The sequence below is a fragment of the Ambystoma mexicanum genome, chromosome 2q (assembly GCF_040938575.1).
Source record: "Ambystoma mexicanum isolate Mex_15411 chromosome 2q, UKY_AmexF1_1, whole genome shotgun sequence".
In the NCBI taxonomy this organism is placed as follows: domain Eukaryota; kingdom Metazoa; phylum Chordata; class Amphibia; order Caudata; family Ambystomatidae; genus Ambystoma; species Ambystoma mexicanum.
This window is the reverse complement of record NC_090924.1, coordinates 1,298,529,240-1,298,548,247: the sequence shown is the minus strand read 5'-3', so window position 1 is coordinate 1,298,548,247 and position 19,008 is coordinate 1,298,529,240. Positions and strand designations below refer to the sequence as shown.

At 48.9% G+C, this 19,008-nt stretch overlaps 1 protein-coding gene across 1 annotated transcript in view; it reads right to left on the bottom strand.

Annotated features, from left to right (window-relative positions):
- PIK3R4 (phosphoinositide-3-kinase regulatory subunit 4) overlaps positions 1-19,008 on the bottom strand; it is a 1,130,409-nt gene that overhangs the window by 899,129 nt on the left and 212,272 nt on the right. The gene's annotated exons all lie outside the window — the stretch shown is intronic.

Below are 19,008 nucleotides of genomic sequence, written 5' to 3'. Positions count from 1 at the left end.
ACACAGCAACTTGAACGATATCGACTTCTTACAATCATTCATAAGTCTCTTAAGAAGGATCTAAAATTTAATTTAGCAACATTTCATCTTGTTTTAACACATTGGATAGTTTATCGGAAATTAACAGCAGAAATGTTACCAAGGCTAAAATCAACGATATTAGAGTACCTAACATTAGTCTATGCCAGAAACTGGTTGCGATGACCTCATAGATGGAATTTAATTATATATATCTTTCAAAGGTTGTGTGTAGTCTGTTACTAGACGGTGCAGTGACTCGAAATTCCGTATAACGAACAATCTACAATTTCTTAGTTCGTTTGGTATTTGTAGTATCGGACCGAGGACCTCTAAAGTAGTGTGACTGTTTAAACTAAATTTCAGGTAATAATCTCGAAGAATTGAAGATGGAAATGTTCACAGATATGGTCTAGATGTAGACTGGGAAGATTAAATAAACTAGCTTTTCTGTAGGTCATTCACATCCCATATTCTGTCCCATCTTTTTATAGCTTTTTTAGACCCACATTCTGAAATTGATTAATCTAAATCTGTGCTCTGTATAAAGTTGATACACCTTTGTTCAAAATTTTAAAATAAATTATTCTTCATATTCTTTTTCATATATAGCAGATTTTCAAATATACTAGTCCCCACTTCAAGATTTTCAAGTAAAGAACTAAACTTTGGAAACATACTGTGAACACCATGACTGTATAACCAACTCTAGTCTGATGATACTAATTGGGACACATTTGGTAAGGGAAAGAACTTCCCTCAGAATCTGCCCTTCTAATCTATCCAAAACGTTCTGTTCATTACAACATTAAGTTCGATTACATACAATAGAATTGGCGAAAACTTAAGCTTAAAAAATTCAATGAGAACTAAAGATCTCGCCCCGTTCATGCCACTGTTTGGTAACCCAGAATTCCCACCAGGAATGGAAAGGGGAGCCTTCCGAAAATGGGAGGAGGTGGGGTGCAAGTTAGTTGGAGATATGCATCAAGACCAGCAGATAAGGTCATTCGCGGATTGCACAGCACTATTGAACTTAACACCGAAAGACCGTTATAAATATGAACAACTCCATCACTGGCTGAGCACACCCCACATAAAAGAAGCAGTGTCCGGGGATTTCACCCCCTTCGAAACCTACATTATGACGCATACAGGTACCCGCAAGTTTATCTCCAATACATACAAATATGTAAACGCACAAGCTGAACCAGCCACATGGCGATACATGAAAAGGTGGCAGAAAACCCTGGGCTACACACTTCCCAGGGATCGATGGGAATACATATGGCACCTGATACCAAAACTGACGAGAGGCATCCAAACTAGAGAAATGTGGGTGAAAATGATGATGCAATGGCACTACACCCCGAAGAGGCTGCACAGATGTTCGCTAACTCCCCAAACAAATGCTGGAGGGAATGTGGCGGGAAGGGGGACTGGCGACACATATGGTGGGAATGCCCGAAGTTAAGTTCTTACTGGGAGGAGATTAAATCCAAATGCAAAAAATGTTCCCGGAGACAGAACGCTTGGGAGACGAAGTGTGGCTACAGGGCCTATGGGATCCCAGGGATAAAAGGCTGAATAACACGCAGAGAATTAAATTTATGGGCCTACTAATAGGGGCATGGCAGGAAATTGCATATAATTGGAAACATAAATCCCCACCACTAGCAGTAGACTGGACAAGAAGGGTTTGGACACATCTAGCCGTGGAACTATTAACCTACAACATCCAAGGAGAACACGAAAGTTTCAGAAATGACTGTGGTTGAATGTTTTACAATGTAATGGTGTTTAGTGATATGGTACTGAAAATAATAAAAATATGCTTTAAAAAAAAATTCAATGAGAGGAATCAAGGAATAGGCACATAAGCGTCTCTTTACTAGTTTCATCATGGAGGTGCATGTTCTAAGTTTCATAGCTAATATATCTCCTTGCATTGTCTGAGCTGTTTTAGATGTAAATAGGAAGCCTAAATAATAAACGCTTCTACCTCAGTAACTCGAACATTTCTAATAGACCAGACCGATTTCTTCTTCAACTTATATCACATTATCTGAGATTTTTGCGGATTGAACATCAGACCGTTTATTGCTAAATAGTCCGCAACGCCATTACGCGAACGCTGAAGGCCTGCTGGTGTAAATTCTAACAGCAGCAGGTCGTCTGCGTACGCTATACAGCTTACAATTAGTTTTCTGCATTTCGGAGGACGGCTTTTCCCACTGGGACACTCCTCCCATAAATCTGCTAAATAAAGATTAAATAGAGTGGCGGCCAGGACGCAACCCTGACAAACACCTCTATTCACAGTGATGCTTCTGGACAGCTCACCCTCTCTACTTAACCTTGTCTTAACAGAGCTTTCTGAATAGAATAATTGCAGCATAATGAGCAGACCCTGGTGAATGGCCCACTTGGATAACTTTTTCCACAGAATGGCACAATCTACATTGTTGAATTCAGAGGAGAGATCTAAAGACGCCACAAAGTTCTCTTTCCGATCCCTTCCCTACTTGTGCAAAACAGCACAGTATCGTAAAACCACTAACAATCGTACTCATACCCTTCTTACTACACCTGAAACGGGGAAAGTATCTGTGCCTCTCCTGCCTATTTAGTCAGATCTTTCAAGACTAAATTAGCTAAGATTGTTGATGAGATGTCGATCAACGATATAGGTCTATAATTGAAAGGTTGTTCACTTACACCTTTTTGTTTTTAAATGTGTATTATAATGGCTTGTTTCCAGGACTGTGGTAGCTTCCTTTCATTGACTACTTGGTTGAATAATTGAAACAAATGACATCCCAAAGGGAGGAGTTGGATTTGAGTACCTCATTCCTAACCCCATCGGGGCCTGAAGCTCTGGAAGAGGTTAACCTTTGCATTAAAAGTGCTATTTCTTCTCTGTCAAAGGTGTACTCACATTTAGGGATAGTTTCTCGGTTTATACCTTCAGAATGTTCACACTTACAATTATCATCCCAGTATTTCTCTTGTGCGTATTCTACCCACACTTGTTCTGACAACCCTATTGATTGTTTCTTCAGTCGAGTAGCATCTTTACTATTCAATTTACCCCACACTGATCTTGCATTAGCATGTAAGATATCATCTGGTTGTTTGTGATGTACTTTTGCACCTAGGATTTCCAAGTCAAGACTCAAAAATGTGTTTAATCGATTGAAATTCGATCTTTTTACAACCTCGGCTTATTATTGATTTATTTACTTGCTTTATCTTAGATCTTAGTACACGTTTCTTAATACTAATTTCTCTGTCATATATGTATTTTTGATTGTCTATGAATATTGGTTTCTTTAATCAGGGTTTTGGCGTTTTAGATTTTAGCATTGTTAGTGTTCTAGTAAATTCTTCTGGGGAGCACACATGATTTTTTTGTCTCATCATCAATTGAGCTCCCTTGCTTTTCTATTATTTAATTCATCTTTATACAGTTGCTACCAACGTGGGACACTCTATTACGTGCGTCATTGATTATCAAATCAACACACTTTGTGAGTTCTAAATTTTGTTATGGGTAGGGTTTTGTCATTGACACAGTCAACATTGCAAGGTCAATTGTTTTTGTGATCTCAAAAGAGCGGCTGTATCAATATTTGCCACATAGACATAGTCGAGGCTGGACTTTGCTGAGACACCAAACCACAGGGGACGAGTTGTGCTACCTTGATCAAACAGGGAATTGACTTGGCAAAAGCCCCTACACCATAACGTCCCTTTCATTTTTTGGTTTTACAAAATCATGTACATTGGTTGAAAGACCCATGGTTTTCGTCTTTTTCAAACTTCAATCAGTGGGCATACACAATCGAAATCGCCTGCAACAATAGTTTTTGTCCCTAAAAGAGCTTTCTATTAGTATGGTGTCCATTTCTCCTATTACATCTTCTACATTGGCCTTTATGGGATTGTAGTAGATGTTTATAAGAAGGAAAGCAGAGGCCACCTGTTCTACTATCTTCAACCATGATATATGATATGATATGGCATTTATAACGCGCCTATACACAAGTGTTTCAAGGCGCAACGAGTTTCTGCGATTGCCGCTCAATTCTCCAGACGCAGTCAGTATCCCCACCATCACTGAGACTAAAAATGTACCCACACCACACATTAAATGTGCCCTCCTTAACGTTTGTTCACTCCCTGCCCATGCCTTAAAAATACACAATCTCATAACCAGCCACAACCTTGACCTATTGCCCATCACAGAAACCTGGTTACATGAAGCATCTGGCCCAGCCGTCGCTCTTGCACTCCCACCAGATTCTTCAAAGAAGCCCTCTCCCTCAGACCCATCAGTCACCTGTGGGCTAGCAACTCAGACATTCTGCCTGTTAAGCTTGCACTGTCCCCCTAATAGCACCATCAACATACACATACTATATCGCCCCCCTGGCCTCCCATCAGACTTCCAGGGACACCTCATCCATCTACTCAGCGATAACATCAAAGTCTCCACCAAGACCTTACTTCTTGGAGACCTAAACCAAGGGTTCAATGACTCCAAAGATAAAGCTGCCGTCACCCTTACTAAGGAGCTCAACGATCTAGGATTCACACAAAAAGTTTCAAGCCCTACATACACCAAAGGCTGCACCCTTGACTGGGTTACAGACCATAATTGTCTCACCACTATCACATCTAACACTGCCCTGCCGTGGACCGATCACAATTGTATCGAATTCACCTTACCCATCACCTCCACTCCCAAAACCCTCACACCTGCCGCCTCGGCACAAGTGAGAAGCTCCAAAAAACTCAGAGGACAACCTTCGCCCCTACCTCAATATCCCTGCACTAGCCCCCTCTCCCCCTTCTCCAACGATCCTAAAACTCTAGCGGGACATCTACAAAGATACCCTCTCTAGAGCCATCAACTCCATAGCACCACTTAAATGTAAAAAAGAAAAAAAGTCTCTACACACACACACTCCTGGTTCACTGAAGAACTGCAGTCTCTACGCTCCCGCAAAAGGGAGGCACTAAAAATTGGCAAACCAACCCTAGCGACAATACTAAGAACTGTTTTAACCTAATCTCCCACCAGTACAAAGATGCTATCACCAAAGCCAACTCCTTTAACGTCTGAATCTCCAATGCCAACTCACAATCAAAGGAAATCTTTGCTATCTTCAATAAACTCATCTCTCCTCCCAATACCCCAGAGGAGATCATCAAAGATGAAGCCTGGTGTGCTAGTATTCAATCTGCCATGCTAAATAAAATTGACCACCTCCAAAAAAAAAAAAAAAAAAAAAAAAAAATTCAGGATCATTACAAAGCCCTACCTCACCATCCTGGGCCCAAAATATCAGACCCCACCCCCTTCCAACTAACACTACTAAACCTTTCTTCTCGCTTAGAGACATCACTGAACCCGAAGTAATCAACCTCCTCAAAAACCTTAAGTCTTCCATGTGCAAAGGGGACATCTGTCCACCCAAGCTCATTAAGGACTGCGCTGACCTCCTTGCCCCGCTACTGACAGCTTTCATTAATTCCTACTTCAGAACTGGTATTATCCCTGCAAGCCTCAAAGAAGCCTAGGTACGCCCCCTTCTAAAAAAGCCCACATTAGACCCTGCACAGCCCAATAACTACCAACCTATAACCACTGTGCCTTTCCTCCTCAAGATCCTGTAAAAAGCTGCCCATTGCCAAATTCAACAGTTCCTTGAAACCCACTCTAATCTTGGGTCTAGGCAATCTGGTTTCCGTAAAGGACAGCATTGAAACAGCATTGGTGGACCTCAAAAACCAGATCACCCAAATCTTGCTACTCTTAGACCTCTCGGCTGCTTTTGATCTGGTGGATCACAAGACACTCACCTCACACTTCACCCACTCAGCTAACTTCTGCAAAGAATCAGCTCATTGGGTCACCTCCTTCCTGGAAGGCAGGGCAATGAAGGTATTCTCCAACATAGCCAATGCAGCTCCCACAACCATCCATTGTGGAGTCCCACAGGGACCTTGTACACCATCCACACTGTACACTTTGTACACAAAGCCCCTCTTCGACAAGCTTGATGCCTTAGGTATCGCGTATACCAACTACGCTGACGATACTCAGGTACTCCTACCTCTCACCGGCTCCTACATTAGAGACGCAGAAGCACTCCATACTATATACACTACTATTCAGGCCTGGATGGCAGCCAATGGCCTCTGCCTCAATGGGGAGAAGACCGAAATCATCATACTAGGTCAAACAACTACATTACCCAAACTTCACAAACTGTACTCCAACTTCACCATTGACAATACGGTCATCCCGGTCTCCACATCTGTTAAGACCTTAAGGGTCTTCATAGATTCCACACTATCCATGACTAGGCAGTTCAGCACCATCACTTCCGCCTCAGCACACACAACTCAACTCATAAACGCAATAAAAACCATACCTATCCAAGCCTAACTGTCGATCAATAGCCAGAGCCACTATTGGTGCCAAACTAGACTATTGTAATGCCCTCTAGCAGGTACATCTTAAAAAAACCTTAACCGACTCCAAGTCACGCAAAACAATGCGCTAAGAGCTGCATTAAGCCTTCCCAAAAGGGAACATATTTCCCTTGCCAGAAAGGAAAAGAGCGCATCACATTTAAAATCCTCACTCTCATCCACAAATGCCTCACCCTTACAGAGACAATAACTATATCTGCCTCTACACGACCTATCAGGACACTCTACACCAACCAACTACACACCCCACACATCAACAGGGCTAAAGCTGGTGGGTTAGGCTCCCATACATAGCCGGCAAGCTATGGAACGCTCGACCCCCAGATATCAGAGCTGAAAACTCTCGCCTTGCCTTCCGGAAAAAAAAAAATGAAAAAAAATTCCCTCTTCAACTAACCCACTGTATGTATTCTCCTGTTTCATGCCTGTACTTAAAAACTGCATTTGGCACCTTACCTGCAACTAAGTAAACTGTCTGTAACAAGCGCCACAATGCCCCCGGGCTGTTGCACACTTTACAAATGCGAATAAATAAATAAGGAAGACAGACAACGATCCTACTAGGCCAGGTGTCATTCAGATTGCGCAAGTGCATGGGAAGGGGGAAAGTGCAGGATGGGGGGAGGTGACAGTGCAGTACATGTCATAATAGAATAAATAACAATAAGTAAAGTACGGCCAGCAGGTAGCAAGTGCAAGGCATAAGGTGTCAAGTGGTGGTAGTGGGACTGTAGCGATACAGAAAACAGTCCCCAAGTGCAGGGTTTGCCAGGAGGGCAGTGCAGGTGTGCGACTGGCAGGGGAGGGGACCTGGGCCTGAGATCAGGGGGTGGCCAGGTAACCAGTGCAGTTTCAGTTTCAGACAGGAAATCAGCAGGAGAGAGGAGAACATTTCAGCCAGAAAATCAGCAGGGGAGAGGAGGAGAGGAAGCAGAAGCAAAGAGAATGGTTATGAGGTGCTTCAAGAACCGGAGATGGTTCTCCTCATGTTTCAGGGGGGCAGGGAGGCTGCTCCAGAGGGAAGCCCCAGCCGAAGAAAGATCTACCACCAACTCGTTGCTTGGAGAAGCAACCGACCCTGAGGGTGTTGGATGCGGATGAGCGAAGAGCTCGAGAAGGAAGATATTTAGGAGGAGAGAGTTGAAGGTATTGAGGCCTCTGGCCCCAGAAGGCCTTGTGGACAATGCGGAGTGTTTTGAATTTAATCCTCGCAGCCACTGGGAGCCAGTGCAGAGATTTCAGTCCCGGAGAGATACGATCCCTGGGCTTGAGGCCAAGGACTAGTCTCGCAGTCCTGTTCTGGCTGAGTTGCAGAGGGCGGAGGGTAGAAGCAGGCAGATTTAGAAAGAGGCTGTTGCAATAGTCCAACCTAGAGAGAACCAGAGCTCTGGAGACAATGACCTTCTGGGGGAAGGAGAGGAAAGGAAGAATACCTCTGAGGAGGTGCAGCTGGTAGTGTGACTTCTTAGAGACATCGGAGATGTGAGGAGAGAAGGAGAGTGTGGAGTCGAAGAGGACCCCAAGGTTTTTAGCCTCACAGGTGGGAGCAGGAAGAGGGCCACGAGAGGCCGGCCAGAGAGTGACAGGAAAGGGTGTGCCGATGAGGAGAATCTCGGTCTTACTGGCATTAAGGCAGATATCACTGGCGGCACACCGATCCTGGATGGCGGACAGTCAGAGATGAGAGAGGGAGAAGAGGTGGCTGGGTGTAGCCTGAAAATGAGCTGAGTGTTATTCGCACAGCACTGGAAGTTGGGGCAGAGCGAGGCAATGCAGTGGGCAAGAAGTGCCAGGTATTGGTTGAACAGCCTGGGAGAGAGGTTAGACCCCTGGGGAAAAACCACTGGTAGAGATAGAGATAGAGAAGAGGAAGGACCCAAGCTGAACCTGGGAGGGTTGATCAGAGAGAAAGGAAGTCAGCCACACCAGAGCCTGACCGGTGATCCTCAGGTTATCACGGAGATGGTTGAGCTGGATGGCATGGTTGACCGTGTCAAAGGCAGAAGAGAGATCAAGTAAGATGAGGGCACATGGAGTGTTGGAATCAAGGTTGGAGAGCAGGTCTTCACGGATGTTCAGGAGAGCAGTTTCCATACTTCTGGCAGCTCTGAGGCCAGACTGATGGTCCTGGAGACAACCAACAGATTCAGTGTGAAGATTAAGCTGGGGGATGGCCAGCTTTTCCAGGGGTTTTCCCAGTAAAGGAGTGATGGAGATTGGGTGATAGTTAGCCAGGTAGGAAGGGCAGCAGAGGGTTTCTTAAGAAGTGGGTGCACAAGGGAGTGCTTCAAGGGGGAGGGGAAGACTCCAGTGGCGAAGGAGTGGTTGCAGAAATCAGCCAGGGCAGGAGCCAGGGAGTCAAAGTGGTCCCTGAAGGTTTTGGAGGAACAGGAAAAAACATGTTTTGACGAGACTTTGATAGATCGGACTTGACTAGAAACCTCATCACGGACAACAGGGGAAAGGCAGAGAAGGAGGGAGGAGAGGCGGCCGAAGAAGGGCCAGAGGGAGAGCAGAAAGCAGAGGGGAAAGAGGGAGAGGAAGAGAGGACAGGATGAATTTTAGAAATGAAATGAAAAGCCAGTGCCGTGCAGAGGGCCTGGGAAGGGACAGGAGAGGTAGAGACTGCGGCAGGATTGGCCAGTTCCTTGCAGATTTTAAAAGAGTTCAGCCGAGTTGTTGGATGCCACAGAGACGCGGGCTTGGATGCGAGCTCTCTTCTTAGTCTGAACAGAGAGCCGGTATTACCTTTGGAGCAGACGACAGGCCAGTTTGTCAGAGGATGTACATGAAGCATGCCATTTCCTCTCAGCTACCCTGCACTTGGGTTTAAGGGTGACGAGGTCTGAGTCGTACCAGGAGTTGCACTTGGCTTTCGGCTTCACGTGGATCCTCATGACAGGGGCAAGAACATCGAGAGTATCAGATATAGCAGAGTGGAGCATGGAAAGGGCTGTGTCAGGGTGTGAATCAGCGAAAGGTGGATAGGGGTGGGGGAAGTGGTGGCGAAAGCTTCAACTGACATGCGCTTCATGGGTCGGATGACCGAGAAGGTGAGTGGCAGTGATGGAGTTGGCTTGGCCTGAGGGGTAGAGAGGGTGAGCAGGGAGGAAAGGAGAAAGTGATCACTCCAGGAGAGAGGAGTGGTGAGAGGGATAGAAAAGGGAAGATCTGATGAGATCAGAACTTCCAGAGTGCCCTGCAGAGTCAGTCGGGCCAGAGGAGAGAATAGAGAGTGAGGGAGAGTCGCAAAGGTTGCAAAAGAGTCCAGAGGAAGGACATGAAGCATCCAGGTGGATGTTGAAGTCTCCAAGGAGGAGGAGTTGAGTGGTTGAGACCAGGAGGGAAGAGCAGAGGTCCACCCACTCAGAGAGGAAGGAGAGGATCTGACCAGGCCGACAGATAGCCACAGTAAGGGAATGAGAGAGTGAGAGAGTGAGAGAGTGAGAGAGAGAGAGAGAGACTGACTGCAGGCGAGGCATTCAAAAGAGGAGTAGGCCCGCGCAGGAATGACAGAGGCAGGAATCCACTCAGGGAAGATCAGGGCTACACCGCCTCCGGCACGGTTGGACCTGGGCACAGAGAGCATCTTGTAGCTGTCAGGGAGGAGAGTGTCAAAGCTTGTGATAGAGCTGGTCCGGAACCATGTCTCGGTGAGATCAAGGACATTGAGGTCAAGTTCCTCCACAAGGCGGCAGATTTCAGAGGAGTGTTTGACAGCTGACCGAGAGTTAAGAGTGGCAATATGGAGAAGGTTCAAAAAATAAATGGTGCAACGAAAAAGCTTGCTGCAGAAACTAGGACACAGCATGGGACAAACAATCTGAAAATAAAGGTTACTCTGTACACACCAGCAGCCTCTTAGTGTTACGAGTACCTTTGCTGTACTGCAAAAATGCTCAAGTTTGGAATACCTACAAGGTAGGAGCCTTACAAAATATACGCACTGTTATTATATTGGACACGTAAGAATCAATTTTAGTCATTGTGTATTCTAAATCACCGCCAAATTTACTTTCCAGGAGTATACCAATAACGATTTAAGCATCGACAGATTAACGAGGCATTAAGAGCACAACTGAAATACTCGCCAATTGGTGAGTTGCACTTTCCTAAATGTACTGACCGCAAAAGTATATTACATAAACAACTGATGTGTAGGGGGACCCAGCGCTTGAGATAGCGCCTGTTCCCTCTGCACGTCACCGCTCACCTTTAAAAAGGTTTCTGATTAGTGACAATAGACTTTGTTTTGTCCTTATTTCACAGCATTCTTATTGAATTTCACCCACATGGGCAGCAAGCCTTTCTTTAAATGGGAAACCGACTCTCAGGTTAGTTCCTTTGAATTGAGCCACGTCAGTAATATTCTTCATTAACCAGAAGTTGAAGTTAAATAATTGAGACAAAATATTTATGTTTTACAGATAATACCAAGCCAATCCAATTTTCTAAAAACCTGAAGAAGGGCACATTTCGCCCGAGACGCGTTGTTTATAGATGGAAAAAGATGTTTTTGAACAAATCGTAAAATCATGGTAATTGGGAATAAATGTTTTTGCAAAAAAGTTTTTTTTATTATGAATGATATTCGCATACATTGAATGATTAACTTTGAAGAATTATCTTTTGAACGAAGTTAAATTAGAAGCAAAGTTTGTTTGCCCCATGCTGTGCCCTAGTTTGTCCAACAAGGTTTTTCTTTGCCCCATTTATTTTTTGATTTATCCAGTAGAGGTAGCACTCTACTAACTGGGAGCACCTTGAACTTAAATCTGACAATTATTGAAGTGATATAATACTATAGTGAACTGGTTAATATTGAGTGCGCCTTAACATATCGAGGCAATATGGAGAAGGTTGCCGTCCTTGAAAGACTTCCGAGGAGCGGTACAAATCGGAGGTACGCCCTGCTGAGGTGTAGAAGAAGCCCGATGGGGGGCATAAAGGGAAGGAGGGGAGGGCAAGGTAGCCAAGGCAGAGGCAGCAGAAGGCGGCGAGGAAGCCGTGGAGGTGGGAAAAGGGGAAAGCAGAAGAAGAAAGGAAATTGATAAGGCGGGGGAAGCATCTGTCGAAGAAGAGAAGGTTGGCCTGAGGGCCTTGGACCAAGCCGGTGCCATTCACGTAAATATTGATGACCTTGGAGGAGTGGAAGAAGGCCAGGAGGGCCTCCCACCGGGTGCCACCATTAATGGGAGAAGAGAAAGGAGAGAGCACAGAGACCATATGTAGGGTGCGTAGGTCTGGTGAGGGAACAACAAAGAGGATGTCAGTGAAAGTTTGCCTGGAGGAGGCACTGGTGTAGGTGTCAGTGATAGAGAGGCCTGGGTTGGAGACCATGATGTCCTTTTTAAACTTCTTCCTATCAGATTTAGTGAGGAGAGCCGGATAGTCGATAGAGAAGCAGTTAGAGAAAATATGAGAGAGAGAGAGAGCACCATAGGTAGGTGGTGAGAGGAGAGAAGCGGAAGGGATGGAGAGGAGAGAACATAAGGGAAGGACACAGGGCAGGGTGCAAGCAGACGAGACAGAAAGGTGACCAAAGTTGAACAATTGGACAGGACGACAGACACTCAGATTTAAAAAAGACTATCACAATGCAATTTTAAAGACAGGAAAAAAAACACCTAAGTTTGAGAGTCCTAATAAGGGGAAAAAGGCATAGGTTTCACAAAGCAATTTTAAATACTTTCCAATGCAATTTTTTACAACAGGAGAAAAAACACCCAAGTTTGAGTGAGTATGTCTGCTAGGTGGGCAGGGGTAGCAGGGTAGTGAGCGGGACAACCCTGGTGATTGCTGGCCACTGGCGCCCCCTGCAGACACTTGCAGACACCAGCTGGAACCGCCTCTGTTAGTGCCGCCCTTTGCTTAGGGGCCCTTAGCCGCAGGGGCTGCTGGGCAGAGGGCTGCCCTGGGAGGGCTCCATAAGAGGGCCCAACAGGCCAATGGGAGGTGCCGGGCGGGATGGGAGGCGGATGGAGGGGTTGAGAGGGAGAGGGGATTGGAGGAACGAGGAAACAGAGGGAAAAACAAATCAAATAACAAGGAAACGGGTCGGGGTGGGTTTAACCTACCACACGGTCACTGGTACCATCTTGCAAGAAGGCTCGCGGAGGCCTGCAAAGGTCTCGCAGCACAGCGTCACACAGCTGCATATGAAAGAACCTTGCCGGAGTCAGGGCCAGCATAGTGGCAAGTATTGTATCCATTGTTGTTTGGCCATTGTTAGTAGTACATCCTACATCATTTTTTCCAGCCGGTAAAATACCACCATAAGGGCCTTTGCACCTTTCTTTGCTTTTTTATCAGCTACCATAAACCCATCTAAAACAGGCGTGGAGCACAGCCAAGTCTCCTTTAACATTAATATGTCAGCATTTAACAGTTCATCAAACCTTTCTCCACCCAAAAAACTATTATGTCCATGTGTGTTCAATGATAATAAGGTCAACTCGTTAATGTCCTGGTCAGACTTAGTTGGAAGGAATTCTTTTGAGGAGGGAAGCCAGCAAAGACCAAATCGATTGTTGAGCTTGATAGCAAGGGCACAAGCTGTTTAGGCTTGTGAAGTAAAGAAGCTGCCATCACCAACAGAGAACAAGTGCGGTTACACAACAAGAGGCAAGTTCTCTTAGACTGTACAGTACCTTAGGATGAAGAAAAATGCAGCAGATGGCTTCTGTTCCTGTGCAGCTCTGCAGATCCTTGTGTTCCTGGGCCTCAGTTGTGGGGACAAGAGGGAGGACGTCTGGGGACTCCTGAACTGCAATGGGATGGTCACCGACCACAACAGGCAATCTTCAAACAAGTGGCACTTCGGTGTTTCAGCTTCTCATGTCACTGTGGTTCCTGGTTGTCAAGATGAGCTTTCCTTGCATCTGGGGTGGCTCAGGCTCGATCAGTCCTGCTTCCTGGGAGTCCGGAGGATCTTCCTGGAGCTCTTGGCCAGCTTAAAAGCAACGCACACAATCTGGTGTTCCTCTCCATGGCTATTCGGTTCCAGCAGCAACTGCAGTGGAATTTCAACCAGCTCTGAGAGGATGTCCAGGTGGCTAACTTTGGAGCTGATTGATCCCACCAACTCCAGGGGAGAAGTCGTCTTTGCAGGGCTTCTCTAGTCGAAACGAAATTGGAGTTTCAGCACAGCAGCAGGGCTTCACCCAGCAAACCAACAGCCCAGGAGTTGTTGCCAGCAGGCGTCCTCTTAAAGTTCTTCTTCGTATTCCTTCGTCCAGTGGTCGACTCTGCCTTCCAGGCCAAACAGTCTTGCCTTTTATGCAGGTTTTTCCCATTCATTTCAGCCTAGCTGTCAGTGACCCAGCAAGGTGGCTGTCCTTGCCGGACAGCCAGCCAGCCAATCACCTAAGAGTGCATTCCTGTCTCCTAGGAGACTAAGCACAGGGAGTTTCAGGCACCTCCCTCGCTTCCTGCCCCCGACACCAGACACCCTGGAGCCAGAGGCAAGCTTCACTCGTGAATCCCGCCAAAGGCAAAACAGACAAAGGGACCAAACCTGGTTGGCGTGCAGAGTAAAACTCAAGAAGGACCTTTCCACAAAGCAATGGCAAAAAAAGAAGACCGTGCCATTCTGACAAAAATCCTTGGGTGCTTTACTGCAGCTGCAAACGCAGCCCGCGGTAAATGCACACCACGGTAGGTAAAAGTAAACCACTGCCGCCAGCCATTCATCGAGGAAAGGGTAACATAAAAAAGTTACATGAAGAGACCGCCAGGGGGCGCGGAGCATGAAGGACCTGTGAGCTCACGCTCCGTCTGCACCGCAGGGCCTAGTGCGCTTTTAGGATCCCCGGCCGGGATTTCTAAGCTGCCCCGGAGGAGACCCCAGTCCCCTGACCAAGCCCCCCCCACCCAGCAACCCAAGAAGCCAGCCTCTCCCGGCGCAACCCCGGGGAGAGCCACTGCGAGGGGGAGAGACACAGCCCGCCCAGCGTGACCGGCGTTGAATGCTGGGGAGACACTTTTGCGCCCTTGCCGGGCGGGCGCTCCAAAGGTTCACAGGAGCCGCCAGCGGGGCAGGAATCACCACCCCCTGCATCTACCAAAATAGCGAGGTAGCCGGGCGTTGGGGGAGGCACCCCCACTACCGTTGTCTGGAGGGAGACTCTAGGTGCCAACATCCAGCACGCAGGACCCCGCGACGCGGGGAGAAAAGTCGAGGCCGTCCCGGACCCACAGCAGCCCCCCTGGCCAGAGAAGATGGGCCTGCCCCGCGCCGTTCCAGGCGCTCCTCGTCCATCCCCCGCGTGAGCGCCCAGGTGCCCGGACCACAGAGGACCCAGAGAAAGCAGGCCCCGGAGGGCTGCGCACGTGAGGGGTCCCGCTCCAGCCGACCCAGGCCTCACGGAGGGGCCCGACCCGATGCCATTTTGAGGTGAGGAGCCGGAGGGGGGAAAACGAGTTGGTGTCGTCGTGGTGGCTTGTGCCCCCCCCCCGGTGGGGCCCAGTGGGGAGACGGCGAAGCGAGGGAGCGCGGAAGTGGAGGCGGCAGGGGAGAAGTATAATGCCGGACGCCCAGGCTTTGGCACCACACCAGGGCCCCCGAAAAGAAAGCCCCGGCCCTGACCACTGAATTCCCTTGGTGTCCCGGAGATAATTCCACCCAAAGCCCCCGACCTGAGCTTTTAGAACTATACTGGAGGAACCGGTACAGAGACACCGCCGCCGCCGCCGCCGCCCGGGGGCCCGGCCTGGCCTTGATCCTGGAGCAGACCCCACTCCCGGAGCGATCAGCTCCCTGCAGCAGTTTCGCCGTCGGCCCCCACCCCAGTCTGAGGCCCCCGGAGCCATTATGCCTGCCGTAGGGGACCAACTCCCAACCCCACTCACTAAGGACGACCTCAAAGATATCCTCCAAGAGATCAAGGCGATCCGCACAGACATACAAGCCTCCATTGTAGAGCTCAAGGGGAGAGTGGAAACTCTGGAAGACAAAATGGAGGGGATGGAAAACAACCATCTCCAGGCGGACCTCCTAGATATGAAGTATGAGGCCAGGTTAACAGACCTGCAAATGAGAGAGGAGGACATGATTCTCAAGATGGACGATTTAGAGAACAGAGAACGTCGAAACAACCTGCGCATTATGGGGGTGTCACAGGAGAGCGGGGAGACACCTGTGGATGTGGGGAGAAAAGTTCAGGGCCTGATTAATCAACTCTTCGCACTGGAGGGAGGCAAAGAGGTCCAGCTAGAAAGGGCGCACCGAGGTGGAGGAGGTGCCGGGGGTGGCCCAAGGTCCATCGTTGTGAGGTTTCTCCGCTACAGGGAGAAAATGGAAGTATTGGAGAAGACAAAAAGGCTGGGGAGCTTCATCTTTGAAGGTGACACCATTAAGATATACCAAGATCTATCTGCTCTTACGCACACCCGCAGGAGAGAATGCCGCCCACTCACACAGTGGCTAACAAGCCAGGACATGAGATACAGATGGTCCTTCCCGTTCGCCCTATCCGTCGAACGAGCGGGGGTGGACTACAGAGTGATTAGCGGTAAGGAGGCTACACAAGTCCGACAGGTGCTAAGGGAGACCCTGCGGAGGAGCGAGAAGGAGCAGGAACACGGCCCAGAACAGAAGCTGATAGGGGACCGGTGGGCCCCTGGTCGACAAAGAAGAAAACGAAGGACAGGAGAAAATTTAAAAAACCTAACCCCACCGCCGGAAGCAGGAGGAGACTGACGGAACGAGAACGAGTGGCTGGGACACATCAGGACTCTAGCGACACAACCCCGGCCGGGGACATGATGTTCGATTATGAGAACTGCGGTGCACAATCATGCTTTTGCCCTGGCGGCTTGCCTGTTGGCAGGCGTCACAAACCTGGGGGGAGAGGGAGGACGGGTTGGGGGGGGGAGAAGGAATTCTCGGGCTCTCCTCGGATCCAGCTTTAAATGGGGGACAGGGCAGCCCCCGCCGAATCAGGAAACTAATGAACACCATGCATAGGGGTAATGGCAGACAGTGAAAGAAAGGGCCGGGTCGAGACTATCAGACTTGGTTCACTCAACGTCAAAGGACTTAACTCCCCAACCAAGCGCTCCCTTCTGGGGCGAGAAATGAAGAACGCAGGGGCGGATGTCCTCTTTGTGCAGGAGACCAGATGGGTGAGGAGAGGGCCATCCCCGGGTCGCACGTGGGCCAAGTGTTCTGGGCGTCCAGCACCACCAAGAAAGCCGGGGTCGGGATCCTGCTCCACAGGCACCAAAAACTAACGGAGGTTTCTCATTGGGAGAGGGGGGATGGGAGGGTTCTGGTAGTGTCCGGTAATCTCCACAACTCCAGGGTCTCCCTAGTATCCATATACTGCCCCAATGTAGGTCAGAAGGAATTCATGCAAGAGGTTATGGGAGAGGTGATGTCCAGGGCGGAAGGTCTCCTGATACTGGGTGGAGACCTCAACATGTGGGCTGACCAGGACTTAGATCATAGTGGGGGGGGGTCAATCGACCAGGCAGCGCGGGGGGAGGTCAGGGATGGGGTCTCGGGGACCTGATGTGGGGAAAGGTTCTGGTGGACATTTGGAGGGAACGCAACCCAAGGGCAAAGGGGTAAACATTTTATTCAGCAGCCCACGGAACCAGGACAAGAATAGATTATCTCTTCACGGGTCACCAATCCATGAGTAGAATAGACGCATGTGATATTCGTCCCGTCAGTTGGTCAGACCACGATATGGTCTGGGCAGACCTAAGCATCTCCGGTTTAAGGGCCAGGGAATCCCTGTGGAAGTGCAATGATTTTCTATTGATGGACACCGTCTTTAGGGAAGAAATGTCATCAGCAATTAGAGAATTTTTTCGAGCTAAATGACACGGGCGAAGTGGCTCAGGAAACTGTATGGGAGGCGGCCAAGGCAACCTGGAGGGGTAGGCTGATAAGCGAAGGCGCCTCCAAAAAAAGGGTGAGGACCCTCCTAGCCCACAGGTTGAGGTCAGATATACTCTCCCTAGAAAGATCAGAGGGGAAGGGGGAAGGAGAGAAAGAGAGAGACCTACACTTGGCAATAGAGAAGAGACAGGAACTCGGGGACCTAGAATTGGGCAAAATAGTAGCCGGCCTCCAACACCTGCGTCAGAGATACTACGAAAAAGGGGATAAGGCCGACGCCATGCTGGCGGCCAAACTCTGAGGCCAGAGAGCGGACAGGTGAGTCCAACGAATTGGGAACGATGCAGAGGGGGAGAGTACAGACCCGGAAGGCATAGCAGAGAAATGTACTAGTTTCTATGAGACCCTATATGGGAGGGAGAGATAAGTGGAGAGGGAGGTGCGGGAGGTATACCTCGAGGGATCTCTCTCCCGACCCTGGGAATGCTGGAGCCCGCAGCCCCCGATGCCCCCATAACAGAGGAGGAGGTGCTGAAAGCCAATTCGGGCCTGAAGGTGGGAAGGGCCCCGGGGGAGGATGGATTTACCGCAAGCTTCTTTAAGACCTTTTCGGCCTACTGGCGGGCTTCCTAGCAGGCCTATTCTCGAACATAATGAAGACAGGGAAGGTACCCCCGTCATTTGGTAAAGCATTGATCACAGTGATCCCAAAGGAAGGGAAGGACCCAGCGGACTGCCGCTCTTATAGACCTATCTCCCTCCTCAACGTGGACGCAAAGCTATTCACAAGGATTATAGCAACGAGGCTGGACGGCCATATGCCAAACCTAATCCACTCGGATCAGGTGGGGTTTATACAGGGGAGACGGGGGAGACAGGGGGCCGACACCCGGCTTATAACGCTAGACCTCATGCAGATCGCAGCTCCGATGGGTGAGAACCCAGTCTTAGTGTCCATCGACGCCGAGAGGGCGTTTGATCCGGTCGACTGGGAGTTTGTCACACCGCTCCCCGCACGAGCTACGACGCTTCCTACACAGACACGCCCCCCCACGTCCACAGCCTCGTCCCAACCAGCAACCAAACACACACGTCCCGACAGGGGTACCTCATTACCTTATCAGGTGTCACGCTATGGGGCACGACGTGGCATGCTCGGCAGAACTGGGGTTTATCGCCCTTCAGGTGTGTGGCAAACGAACTGGAGGCTCCATCACAGAAACGCACGGAGAACCGCGCGACCCAGCGCGGCCCGGAACACGTGACTCGTTGCCTAGTAACTCTCGATGCTTGGGCATGCGTGTCACGTGATAGTGGTCACTTGTTCCTTCCCATGGATAAAAGGAGTCCGGTTACGGAAAGCGTTGCTTCACAGCTGTTCTCTCTGGATCACGTGTTGCTTGCGCTTCGTTTTCAAGTCTCCTTACCTCGCCAGACCCCTGCCCTGTTCAACGGATTGCTCAGTGCCTAACTCTCGTCTGCTTTGGGACCTTGGATTATTTGGTTGACGAACTATTTTTGCCCTACGGATTGCCATTGTCTCAACCCTTGCTACCACGGAATTTGGATCCACCGATGCCGACCTACGCTCTGCCCCACGGACTGCCTTGTGTCTAGCCTCCTGGACCGCTCTGCTA